The sequence below is a fragment of the Manis pentadactyla genome, chromosome 1 (genome assembly GCF_030020395.1).
Source record: "Manis pentadactyla isolate mManPen7 chromosome 1, mManPen7.hap1, whole genome shotgun sequence".
NCBI classification, from domain to species: Eukaryota; Metazoa; Chordata; class Mammalia; order Pholidota; family Manidae; genus Manis; species Manis pentadactyla.
This window is the reverse complement of record NC_080019.1, coordinates 182,931,611-182,945,900: the sequence shown is the minus strand read 5'-3', so window position 1 is coordinate 182,945,900 and position 14,290 is coordinate 182,931,611.

The window sequence follows — 14,290 nt, the reverse complement described above, 5'->3', positions numbered from 1 at the left end:
GACATACAAAAGTTTGAAACAGTGTCATAGTGTGAAAAAGTGTGCGTGTTTCTCATATAAACCTGATTGCTCACTCAGAATTAATCACAACATTTATCATTCATCTAACATTTAAACCCAGCCTCTGGTAAGTTTAATAAACTCCTGTTTATACAAGCAATGTTCTTATCAAGCTACGAAGTACCATGACTTGGGCCTGAAAATTTACATACATTTCTAGACCTAAGATAAATCTTGTGTATCTTTGTCAGTTCTTATTTGGTTCAATTCTTCTATGCTTTGCTATTTCTTTTTTCTTTTTCTTTTATAAAAACTACTTTACTGAAGAATGACTAACATATAAAAAGCTGTATGTGTTTAATGAATGCAACTTGGAGAGGCTGGAGATAAAGACACATCCCTGAAACCATCACCGCAGTCTATATGCTAAACAGATCCATCACCTCCAAAGGTTTCCTCCCGTCCTGTTTTTGTTGATGATGATGCCTATGATAACACTTAACATACAATCTACCCTCTTGGCAAAATTTTAAGTACACAATACAGTGCTGATAATTATAGGCACTATGCCCTACAGTAGATCTCTAAGACTTCTTTATCTTGTATGGCTAAAACTTTGTACCCTTTGTTTAATATCTCTTCACTTCTCTCTCTCCAAATCCCAGCAACCACCATTCTACTCTCTCCTTCTTTGAGTCTGACTATGCCAGGATCCTCAAATAAGTGTATCATGTAGTATTTGTCCTTCTGTATCTGGCTAATTTCACTTAGCTTAAAGTCCTCCAGGCTCATCCATGCCACAAATGGCAAGATTTCCTTTTATTTAAAGATGAATAATATTCCATTGTATATACAGAAACCATATTTTTAAAAATCCATTTGTTGGTGGACATTTACCTTCATGTCTTGGCTATTATGAATGATGCTTAATGAACATGAATGTGTAGATATTGCTGTTTATATTTTGAGAGAAAGGTACTGACATATCCATGCTGGCTTTTTGAAATGTTGAGCTTATAAAAGAATTAATGTGGAGAAAGTATAGTTGCAAAGAAGAAGAGAAATGAGATTAGCTAGCATTAAAGATACTAAGAGCCTTAAAAGTGGTAAGTATAAGAGAAATATAATATACCCAAATAGTACAACCATCACTTATTCATTACCTCATTTAAGCCAGGAATTTTTATTCCTCACACAAACTCTGAAAAATATTATTATACCAATGGAAAAGATAAGGAAATTGAATCAGAGTTTGAGGGATTTTCCCAAAACCACACTGCTATTAGGTGGTAAAGTGATGAATCAAATCAAGGTTAAAAACCCATGTTTGATCAGGCATTAGTAGTGATATTTGGGATAAACTGTAGATGGGGAGAGATAGTAGACTGACTCTGTAGTATTCACTGGTTAACTTAGATAGAATCTAATTGGTAAAACCCCATAGAGTTCTAGGATCCAGAATAAAATAAATAAAGAAAATACACCTTACTTAAGATTTCCCACATACTTGGGAAGAATCAAGGAGACTCTAATAATAAGTCAATTGTGAACAGTTCTCTATAGCATTTTGTTTTAGCAAATCTAAGTTTAGATAAATTGAAATAAGTATCAATAATACTTTGTGTATGGCTGTTGAACAAAAGCCACAATTCTAAGCAGAGAATAGACAGAAAAGTCACTTTATTTAGAGGAAAATTCATATGCCCAGGACTTCAACGGTGATGTCAGTCTGGTGGGACTTGGTGAAGGAAGAGCAGCCATGTGAGCAGTTGACGCTGATCTTTCCTCATCCTCCTCTTGTCCTTCTGTCTTTCACCGTGGGTTATATAAAGCCTCCAACCCTAATAATTTTTAAGGAAGATAAATTTTGCAAAACTTCTCCAGGCAGAACAAGGCATATCGTAGGAGATAGTCTAGCCATTTGGAAAGAAAAAAACTTAAAAGGATAATCCAGAAGGAGGGTCAACTCTGAAAAAGGGAAGAAGACATTTTCCCTTCACAGAATATTTTGCTAAGATGCAATATTGCCTAAAACATAAAGTCTGGCTTCTCTGTGCCAAAAAATGCTTAAACCTACTAGAGGGCAGATGGTTTGAACAGCAGAGGTTATAAATACAAGATGCTAATTAAGTAGAGTTATAAAGAAAATATTTTAAAACAGAACAAAATCACGATTGTGGAAAGAATCTATGATTTTCTTACAACTGAAGATTTCTACAAGTCCTTAATATAGTTACAATGCCCGTTTTTAAGGCAAAACGTCTGCAGTTGTATCTCTGGACACCAGGGGGCGTGTTACAATTGTTCACTCACCACTTGAAATGTCTAAAATAATTTTCAGAACACGTTCATGCACTCCCTGTCTTTATGCCCTCCCACTGATCACATGGCTCTTTCAAGACTATCCCTGGTCTCCTCTTACATTGTTCTGGAGCCCAAATACTTGAAGCAGATGGGAATTTTCTACCTTTAGTATCATTTACAGGCCAACGGAGAGCCATCTTAAGATTGGAATAAAACCTCAACTTTCAATTCTTTATTTCTAAGCCTAAATTCTTTGTTCTAAGAAGTCTGAGCTTTCTGTTGAGGTAGAAATTGCTGCAAATTAGGATGAGAATGACCTAGTTTTCCTTGAATTACATCCTTTAGGTCGCTGTGCTTCATTCCTGACTTGCTGAGGACCTTGTGGAATTTACTTAGAAAATTCCCATTAAGTATCAATGCCAGATCAGCAATACTACTGAACACATTGAAAAGAGTTCTAGAATACTATTTAATGGTTTTGAAAGAAAAACTATTCATTAGAAAAATCCTTTCTTTTTAATTATTAAAAAGTATAGATTTTTGAAACTACCATACCACAACCCCTGGTGTACAGAAAATACTATTGCAACCTTTTGCTTAAGTCGAGAGAAAATGATGCGTTTGCGCGCGCACACATACACACACACATTTATTACAATTTCAGAACACATGGAAAATGTAAAATCGAATACAATGCAAAAAATCTATTCTTATTATTTCTTGAGGAAACCTTTCAGAGTTTTAGTGTGTAGTAAACCAATATTCTAGAGAAAGAGATTAGTTAGCCAGTTGGTTTTCAACATTTGAACCCGAAAGAAACAGAGGTTGTGTCTTAATACTAGAAAACATGATTTTCTCTATGCCTTGCAGAGCATAGCCTTTGTAAGGCAAGTATCTCAACAAATCTGAATTAGGCAACATAGTGGAGACCAGCAACTAACATAGTTTCTGAGGCATGTCGTAAATCATACTTTATTTCTGCACTGGAAACAGCTCTGCTAGCAATCACTTCTGTATTCAGGGGTCAAATGGAATACTCATCTCTTATTAGATTCATTGCAAACTACAAAGCAAGGCTTAGAGGCTGGGTTGTGGTTTATTGCTCAAGAGACTCATAATTACAAATGAAAAAATCCTGGGCTCTTCCCATGATAGAAGGTTTTGGAAAGAAATATACCAATGCACAAATGTTGCTTAGCAACATGATTTTCATAAGGAGAGAAGCCAGTTGTTGAACCTTTCAGAAAGTTGTCCCTGTGAATATACCATATCCCCATTCCTTTAGTGAAAAAGTGAGAGACTTAGCGTGCAAACACTTTTTGACTCCACTGTCAATGCTGAACTAGTAGTGTTAATGCATAAGTTCCAATATTTATTTCCTTATACAGTATTTCACATTTTATGGAACATTTGTTACAAGCTAAGCATGCATTCCAAATGCCAGTCGCTTACCCCTTCAGAACTTCATCCACTATCTCTTAAAGTAGTAGATTCTAAGTAAAATGATTATTGTATCATAGTATTTCCTTATATGTTAATGCATATACAGTTAAAAGAGTAATACTGCCAGGATCATTATTTAAAACATTGTTTGTCCAGGAAGCCTTCTGTAATTATATTAAGTGCAATGCAATAAAAGCTAATGGTAAAATAAATGGGGCTAGATGCTGTATTAGATATTTTTTTTTTTGAGAGGGCATCTCTCATATTTATTGACCATATGGTTGTTAACAACAGTAAAATTCTGTATAGGGGACTCAATGCACAATCATTAATCAACCCCAAGCCTAACTCTCAACAGTCTCCAATCTTCTGAAGCATAACGAACAAGTCTTTACATGGTGAACAAGTTCTTACATAGTGAATAAGTTCTTACATGGTGAGCAGTGCAAGGGCAGTCATCACAGAAACTTTCGGTTTTGATCACGCATCATGAACTATAAACAATCAGGTCAATTATGATTAGTCGTTTGATTTTTATACTTGATTTATATGTGAATCCCATATTTCTCCCCTATTATTATTATTATTTTTTTTTTTTTCATAAAATGCTGAAGTGGTAGGTAGATGCAAGATAAAGGTAGAAAACATAGTTTAGTGCTGTAAGAGGGCAAATGTAGATGATCAGGTGTGTGCCTATAGACTAAGCATTACTCCAAGCTAGACAAGGGCAACAAAACATCCACGGATGCAGATTTCTCTCAAAACAGCGGGGGGGAGGTTCTAAGCCTCACCTCTGTTGATCCCCAATTTCTCACCTGATGCCCCCCTGCAACTGTGCCTGTCTTAGGTTGTTCCTCCCTTGAGGAATCTTACCCGTCTCTGGCTAACCAGTCATCTTCTGGGGCCATACAGGGACATGTAAAGTTGGTAAGTGAGAGAGAAGCAATATTGTTTGAAAAGGTTAGCTTTTTACTTCTTTGCAGATTTATGCCCTGTGGCTTCTATGCCCAGCATTTGTCTTGAGGTATCTTTACCACTTGGAAGAATTATGATACTCGGTAATTTCGATATGAGGCACAAATTCTATTTAAGGGTTGTAATTAGGAAGGAAGAAGAAAAGCTATAGAAGTAGCAGATGGAAGAAAACATGGGAAGATTGATTATTTCTTTGACATATCTTCTTGTAGCGTAACATAAGAGTGTATAGGTTTTAAATTACTAATTAAATTGCGTGCACACATTAACATAATGGGAATACAGCTATATAACCAAAGCAGACCTACAATTACCAGCCATATCCAGTGAAACCAAGAAAACCAGTGTATTAGATATTTAATTGAGGTCCTGCTCCAATGGTAGAAAGCAAATATATACATGTATGCCCGTCATAGAAGGAGGAGAAGAATGGTCATATTGCATTCATAGAGCAGAGGAACACTTCTGAGTGGTGCAGGTAAGAACAGATTTAGAAAGAGTCTAGCATTTCAGTATATAAAAAATGCAGAGCAAAGGCATATAAAAGCACGGTGTAAAAGAACATTGATGAACAATTTGGAATGTGGTAAGAAAGGAATCAGCAGAAGCAGCTTGGAACCAAATCACAGATTATCTTTTGAAAAAACCGTGCTGAAAAGCAGGAGCTTTGGATTCAGGAAGAACTAACCCCTGGCTTCAAAATTTACTAGCCATGTGTCCCTGGGCATGCATCTATGTTCTCTGATTTTTGGTGCCTATCACAAAGAGTTGTGAGATTTAAGTAAGATATTTTATGCACAGACCAGATCCCACACTCACATCTTGATGTGAGCCATGCAGTTTATATAAATGAGTAAAGGAAACACACGTAAGGATTCAGTGCCTTGCATTTGAAATGGTGTCTTAGATTTCATTTATTTTGTTTTGTTTCCATACAGACACACTTGGTTAATGTATTCAACATGTAAAAAATACTCTTCTTCCACAAAGAACTATGTTCTCTCACATTTTTAAAAACAGAATCTGATGAGTTTTTTGTCTCATTTTTGATAGAGACTAGAGTTCAAAAAATATTTCACCACTTTTAAACTTCACTTTGAGGTAAAAAATAGTACAAGCTCACTGAAAAATTCTAATCACATTAGTGGCCAGTTTAAAAAAAGTGGTGAACTAAACTCATGTGGTGTCCCTATCCCAGGGTGACAGGAAACATTTCTATAAATTTAGTAGAATGTAGTCCTGTAGAAGACAGGATGAGCCTTACCAGATTTACAGAAAAAAGATAGAGTGGCAAGATAGCTTTTAATCTCTCCACTTAAAAATCTGGAAACCCTGCTCAAATTTTAAAAATATATAGTACAGGGGCAATCAACATACGTCACTTGAATGCAACTCAGAGCAGTCAGTCATTGGTGTAAAGAGGTTCCCAGTAACTGAATGAATGAATAGCTAATTGAATAAATCAATGCAGGCTGAATTTGGCCCAAAGTTTGTGGCTTCTTAAGTGAAGCATGTATCATATGTCCCAACAAATAATTATCAATAAATACTAACTACTGTTATGATTATCATTGGTGAACCACTGAATATCTTTAAGGGGAGGAATGATGTCATCTGAACTGTGTTAAGAAGGCAACTCTTTCATTATTCAATGTTGCTTTATCAATTCAATTCTGTTTTATTCAATACAGAGACTAGATTATGTGGAAAGCAATTGGATACAAGGAAGTTGTTGCAATATTGCTTAGCAAGAGTTCACACAGGCAGAAGATAGTAGACTAGAAATGGAAAGAACTAAGTATGGAACACATTTTTTGAGGTACAGGCTAATCTCATTGGTTGTGAAGGGTAAGGGAGAGATAAAAATTAAACCAATACCAAGATTGTGAGTCATTAAGACTGAAATAATAGCTTGTATAAATAGCAATAAGGAGATATACCCCGAGTTTGAATTTTAACAAGCTACATTTGAGATATTAATGGTTAATATATATGGCCAAAGAAACCTACAATTAGTTGCCATGCAGGGCTTTCTTAAGAGACTAGTTAAGATTTCAAATGCATATTTTTAAATAACCTGCAGTATTCATAGTAAAAAACATGATAATAGATTCAGTCATCCTGGGAGGGAATATGGGGTTTAAATAAAAGAAAGCATGGTGTACCATCTTGAAGGATGCCTACATTTGAGAACTGGAGAGAAGGGGTAAGTACCAGTGATGAGATGGATGGTGACAGACCCAAGAGGATGCAGAAGCATATAGTTTCATGGAAAGTTCAAGGGAAGAGAGAGTTTCAAGTAGAGAGAGTGGTAATGTTGTCCGACAGCACACAGTTTAGAAAAGGCAGGTTAGTTTAGGAATGAGGAGGAACTACTCAATTTCACATTAACATGTCATCAATGACCACTGACCTAATACTTTAGCAGAGTGGAAGTGGTGGTGGCCAGCAAAGAGTGAGCAGGTAATAGAGATGAATAAACACCAAGTGTGACTCCTAAGTCTGTAGGAGTCACAGACATAACACATGAGGATGGAGCTTGAAACTAGAATGAAGGCAGGAGAAGGGGCTGCAGCAAGCAGATTTCACCGGTTTTTGTTCATTTATTCTCTGTATTGACTTTACACCACTTTTTGTTACAAGTTTATAAGTTTTATTGTGATTGTTCTTGAATTTTTTAGCAGTAATGGCTTTTTTCTCCTAAATACAAAGTAGGGTATTCTGGTTGCATCTATGGCTATAACCAACTACTTAGGGATCTGGTAGTATCAAAAGTGGTGTGTTATTTTTTTCTCAAAGAGTGAGAGGAAGGTCCAGTGGCATGGAAAGTAACTTTTTGATGTATTAGGTCAAAACTAGACTTAAAGAAAAAAATTAGTTCCAGGAATAGTAATATATGGAAAGAAGTGCAAAAGATAATGAATTTCTTCAAACAGCCCCTGATTCTTCAAAGACATGTTATACTCTACTTGATTGCAGTTTTGTGTGTTTCTGAATAAAATGAATTCCTACAGATTATTTATGCATACTACAGTCCCTCACCTAGCCTTTTGTGTAAAATCAACTCCAAATGAGGATATAGACTACTAAGAGTACAGAAATTACTGTATGAGAATTTGTTCTTTCTCATTATCAATATTTTAGATGATTCCACCATTGTGGCTTTGGCTTTCTTGACTGACTCCTTGATTGTTTGATTGACCCATTCATTCATTCACTCTCAGTACATAGTAGCTAGAGTTTTATTATGCATAAGGATCTGAATAGACATATTTTTAAAGAATACAGACAAAAGCAAACAGGTGCATGAAAAGGTGCTCCATATCATGAATCATTGGGGAAATGTAAATCAAAACTACAATGAGGTATCACCTCATACTTGTTAAGATGGATTTTATCAAAAAGGCAGCAGATGATAAGTGATGAAGAGGAGAAGAATAAAAGAGAACACTTTTACACTGTTGCTTGGGATGGAATTGTTACAGCATTCTGAAATGTAGCATGGAGATTCCTAAAAAAATTAGAAAGAGAACCAACATATTCTCCAAGAATCCCACTTCCTGGTATATATCCAAAAGAAACGAAATCAGTATCCTGAAGAGATATCTGGACTCCAGGTTCATTGCAGCATTATTCAAATGGCTTAGATATGGAAACAACTTAAGTGTCTATTGATGAACGAATGGATAAAGATATGATATGTACTTACATATTATTCAGCCATAAGATAGAAGGACATCCTCCCAGTTGCAACATGGATTAACCTAGAAGACTTAATGCTAAATGAAATAAGCCAGGCAGAAAAAGACAAATACTACATAATCTCACTTATATGTAAAAACTTAAAAAAGGAAAAATAAAGACAGACTCATAAAAATAGAGAGTTGGTGGTTATCAAGGGCTTGGTGTGGGGAAGATGGGGAGATGGTAGTCAATAGGTACAGACCTTCAGTTAGTTATAAGATGAATAAGCTTTGGGGATCTAATGTACAGCATGGTGACTATCACTACAGTAACATGTTGTGTACTTTAATTTGCTGAGAGAGTAGAATGTAAGTGTTCTCACCACAAAAAGAAAAGAAAAATAGTAACTGTGAGATGAGGGGTGAGGGATGTGTTAATTAACTTCATTCTGGTAATTATTTCACAAAGTATATGCATGTCAAATCATCCACTTTGTACACTTCAAATATATACAATTTTACTTGTCAATTATACCTCAGTAAAGCTGAAAAAACAATACAGACTGGTGACAAGTGGGTCTGAATTAAAAACCCAAATTTGTCCTTTGATCCTGGGCAAATAATTTCATGAAGATGGGGATAGCTGCTATATCAGTACAATGAGGGTTCTATCATCTACCTTATCAGATGGTTATGGTGACTGAGCTGGATATTGCATGCATTTAACACAGTGCCTGAAACAATAGGTCCTCTCTTAATGCAAAGTACAGATCAAGAAGTTTTCTGAAATGTGCCAAATCTTCATTTATTCATTCATTCATCCCAATATTCTTCCAGCAGATACTCTGGGAGAAGAAACTTTAACCAGGCTATGTCTTGTTCACCACTCTATACCCAGCAATTGCCCACACATAATGGGTCAAAGGTTATTGACTGATAGGCAGGTTAATGGAGAAGCCCTGTCTTCTTCACTTGCTTGAGGGTTCTACTAGCATATCTCTTATTTCCTTAGTTGGATTCTAAGGATCTCAGTGTGATATTTAATTCTTTTCATTTCCCTCAGTACATTTGAATACATTTTTAAAAGGTTCCAAGAAAAGTAGGTGGCAATCAGTTTATAGTTTTTCGTCTGATAAATAAAAATGTACTATCAGAGTATTTTTAAAGGCTTACTTTTTAAGCATCCAGGTTGCCTCTGGTTGCACTAGACATGTAGTAACAGCAAATGGACTGATTCATGTTTTTAGGATTAATGGCTGAATGATGTTAAACAAGTTCTTTAAGAAGATAAAATATTGTTAAAAATAAAGTATTTTGTAAGATTTATAACACATAAGTAGGTCTTCTTGACTACCAACTCTCAGGAAATTAAATATTCATGGATGTGGCATATTCCTGCCAACAACTTATTAGTGTGATAGGTTCATTCAAATCATCATGTTTAGATGTCACAACCACTAATAAGTCATGAAAGAATAGAATGCCAGGTGATCTACTCTATCTCAGACCATTTCTTAAAAACAAATTCATCAGAACCATTATCATCTGTCATTCTGAAAACTTTGATTAGGCCCCTGGGGCCCCTTTAGCTGCTCTCCTTAGGTCTTTCTATCCAAGCCGCTTGACTATTCTCTTCCTAGTACCTTTCGAGAGAGTTCCCAGTCCCACGATGACTGCCCTAATTCTGTCTGTAATGCCACTGGCTACCAGTGCTCTGTGCAGCCCCTGCATATCCAGCCTGGACTCGCTCTCTCTGTCATCCTTAGTGAAGAATTTATACCAGTTCTTGGGATTATGGAAGTGGATTCTACCATCTCAGCAAAGGATCCCTTATGTGTCCATCTTTGAATTATGATCACTTGTGACATCTCCTCATGTAAAGAAACTGGTCACCTTGTAACTGATTTGTAAATATCCAGGACCTACAGCTGAATTTGTAGAGCGTCCCCATCACTGCCCTGACCCTCTTTTGGGAAGTCTTCTAGTCCTAAATATTAGTAACCTGCACTTCTCCATTACCAGGTCATTGTAATGCAGTATCTTTGTGGAAGTAATAAATGTCTTCATTAATATAATAGATGGCACATCTGTAAGATTCATGATAATGCATGTGTATTAAAGTACCACATAAAATGTAAAACTATAAGAACATTACACTTAGTTAAGGGTATTACTTAAAGGAATTCAAACTTGAATGTCCACTTGATTAATATTCTTCTTGGGTCATTAATATAAGCAGAGACATATGTGGGTTATTTTTTAAAACATGGATTTAAACTTGTTTCAGTATACTTTCTTAATTATCATGTATCCCTTTTAGGATAGAGACTCAGATCTTTTTCCTCAACTGTTTTTCAGTCCAAGGTTTGCAATTTTATCTGATGAAAAGTGTCCAGAAATCTAAGATTTCTTCTATGGACATCTAGTGAGCTGTGGTTGAATCATGGTTTAATAAGGATTTTGTTTCACTCATTGGGAAAGAGACAGCAGGCTGTTACATAAAGGAATGGAAAATTTTTGAGATAAGGTCAAGCAGGAAGACATGGAATTAGCTGCTTTAATGACTCCCACGTGGGTAATCTCCACAGCAGAAGTTTTCAATATGAGTCTTATATCATTAGTGAGTCACAAAATCTATTAACTGATGGTGCTCAGTATTTCTTTTAATGAAAAATAATAGAATAGAATGGAATGGGATGGGGTGAGATGGCATGGAAAGTTTCAAAGTCATCTCAGACATTTTTTTCCTGAAAATTTGGTTCTTGAGAGAGAATAAGAAAGAGACACACACACACATACAAAGAGAGACAGAGAGAAATAGATTCTGGACTAAGATGTGTTTCTCAGTATGCATTGGGGTCACACAAATTTGAAAGCCTCTGGTCTACAAAGACCTTCCCTGTCATCCATCACCCTGACTGAATGGCGAAGCCCACTGTGTCAGGGCTGGTGTGGACATTCTGCAAGGGGAGCTATTCTGGATAAAGTTTTAAAGATTCACATACCTAGAAAGAGAAATAATAAAATTCTTATGCTAAGTGTTTATTTTAATCTTACACCACTTGGAAACAGTTTTCTTCTTGAGCTAGGTAGATCTTATTGTTTCTAATGCTCTTAAAGACACCTGGGAATTTTCTTTCTCCTACTTGATTGTTGAACTATGTAAGTTGTCTGAGGGTAAGAACTATGTCTTCTTTTCTTTGTAGATCTAAGGCCAGCACAGACTGCCCCACAGATGACATCAGTAGATGTTTGTTAACTTTCCACCGAAGATGTTTCCGTGTTTCAGGATATGTAAATTCAAACTAGTAAAAATAATAATGGGAAGGGCCCCGCATTTGTCAGCTGCCTTCCATTAGACAATAAGTGCTTTTTATATAATGCCTCCTTTAATCCCTAGATTAATTCTGCCAAATAGATGATTTAACCTAATTGTAAAAGTGAAGAAATTGAGGCTAGGAGGTAAGTCGTCAAAGATGACCAGCTCATAAGCCAGAAAAAAATCACCCCTGAGAACTAGTTTAAAAGAAAAAAATTAATTAATGGGTTTCTCAAGAAGAATATGTGGAAACTGAGAGATGGGATCTGGTGTTTTGAGTCATCCTGCTGCCATAACCCAACTCACAGGGTACTCAGCATCTCAGTCTCCAATAAATACATCTTTTTTGTTTGTTTTTGGTTACTTAACGATTTCAGAAAACACTTTTAACAAAAGAAAACATTTTTATTCTTCTTAGAGTTCATGTCAAGTTTTATTCTTAACAGAGCTCATTTTATCATCAAGTAGAAAGTGGTTGTATATATAAAGTGGTTATATATGAAACAGACTAAAAAATATATAACGAAGGTTATATATATACCATTGAAATATAGTGTATTTTTGCGGGTTGAGGAGAACAATGGACAAACTAAATAAATCCTAATTCCTCATAATATAATTTTTACAAGATGGACATATTTCATGATTTTTAAAAGAATAGCAAGACTTTGCAATCAATTGAACCACAGCTTCATGGTGGCCTGGGCCTATGCACTTGAGAAATTTAGAATTTATCATGAGACTTTCATTACTCTGTTTCAATGTGCAGCAAAAATATTCTGAGCATGACATCTGATAGAGGAAAGTTGAAATGTTCCTTATTCTTAAGTTTCATGCTAGTTCTTTTTGTGTTCCCTCTATAATTATGTAAAATCTGATTATCTATTATATTATCATAATAGTTAGAAATTCCTAACTAAGAAGTTAGAGAATGTAGTAGCCAGATGGGTTTGTTGAGAATGGATTATATATCTGATAGAAAAATGCTTCCTTTTTACTTAGGTCTTTTGCAAGAACACTCTTGTCTTTGGGTAGAGGTGCCAAAATTTAAGTATCACCTCTCTTCAAAAACGTGCAATACTGTCCCATTCAAGCTATTTCTTTCATTTCATCATTCCTCAATTTGTGCTCCAATAAATTTTCTTCTACTTAAATAAACATTCTTGTTCTAACATTCTTAGATACTTCATCATGTGTACTGCTATATCATTTTCAATATTCTTTTTTCCCTTTAAAGGGTTCTTTAAAATAAATTTGCAGAAATGTTATTTGTCAACAACATAAGGAAAACACTTTATTGCCCAGAAGATTGTGTTGCTTCACCATTATCAGGATGAGTGCTCATTTATTTATTTATTTTTACTCCTTTCACAAGGTTATATGGTTAAAAAAAAATAGGGTTTTAAATGTAGACTGAGTTGACAATACAATATTGACTAGCTGTGGGATCTTGGACAAATTAACTCCTTTATAACTCAGATGTCTTATTAACAATACCAACAACAACATAAACACAAACTAAAACCCAACCCAACTCTATATTGATTTATGAATTATAAGAGTAATTGCTATAACATATTGTTCAAAATGAAAGCCACAGAGTTTAGACCACTGCTTTAAAAATAACATAGATGTGAATAACCTAATATTTCAATTTTCATAACCAATTTTTATTTTTTACCTACAATGAGATTTTTTAATGTTGTGATCTTATTTTTAGCCAACAGAAAAAGCCTAAAAATACAATTTGTTACTAACAGTAATGCATTCTTCAAAAATGTCTTTTATACCTTTATCCACAAACATAGCTGAAATTGTAATTAATAAGAAATATCTGCAACTTCTGACATGCTGCATCTGTCTCCTTTGAGAGGAATGCTTCGTCTCTACAAGCTGTCTTCTGTCCATGACCTATGTGGGCCAGGAACACAGGAAAAGAAGAATAGATAGATACTTTGTGAATCTGGACAACTTCTGAAGGATAGAAGATATCAAGTTAGTTTTCTACATTTAGTAAATTGATATCTAAGGTGCTATGCTCCCTTGCAAGAAGAATGAATCAATTGGTAACATTTTATTAAATGATACTTTGGAAGTAACAAATTGTGTAAAGATATAATCCCTGTCTTGAGGGTTCCTTTCACGCAAGTTGGTAAGTGCTGGAAAATAGGACATAGCCCGCAACCACAAATGATCTCTAATAACTTTCTAACCAGAAAGACTGAAAATGATAAAACATGAAGAAAGTTAATTGCAAGTATTATTACAAATGAAATATAGACAAAAATAAAATAAAAGTGTTCCTTAAAAAATCTGCCCCCAAAAAGCATATTAAATTTAGGTGACAGAAATTCTGAAATTACTGCTCAGAAATTTCCATTGATCTCTAGTTTCTTATGTAAAATAATCTAAATTTGTTGCATGATATGCATAGCCAAATAACCTTTCTAGTTCAAGTTCAAGCTCTTCTCCATATGCAAAGGGCAAGGGAGAATCCTTTCTCTTCCTCGGACATGTGCTTTGCACATTTTACCTGCCCTATTTCCTTTCTTCTGACTTTGCCTGA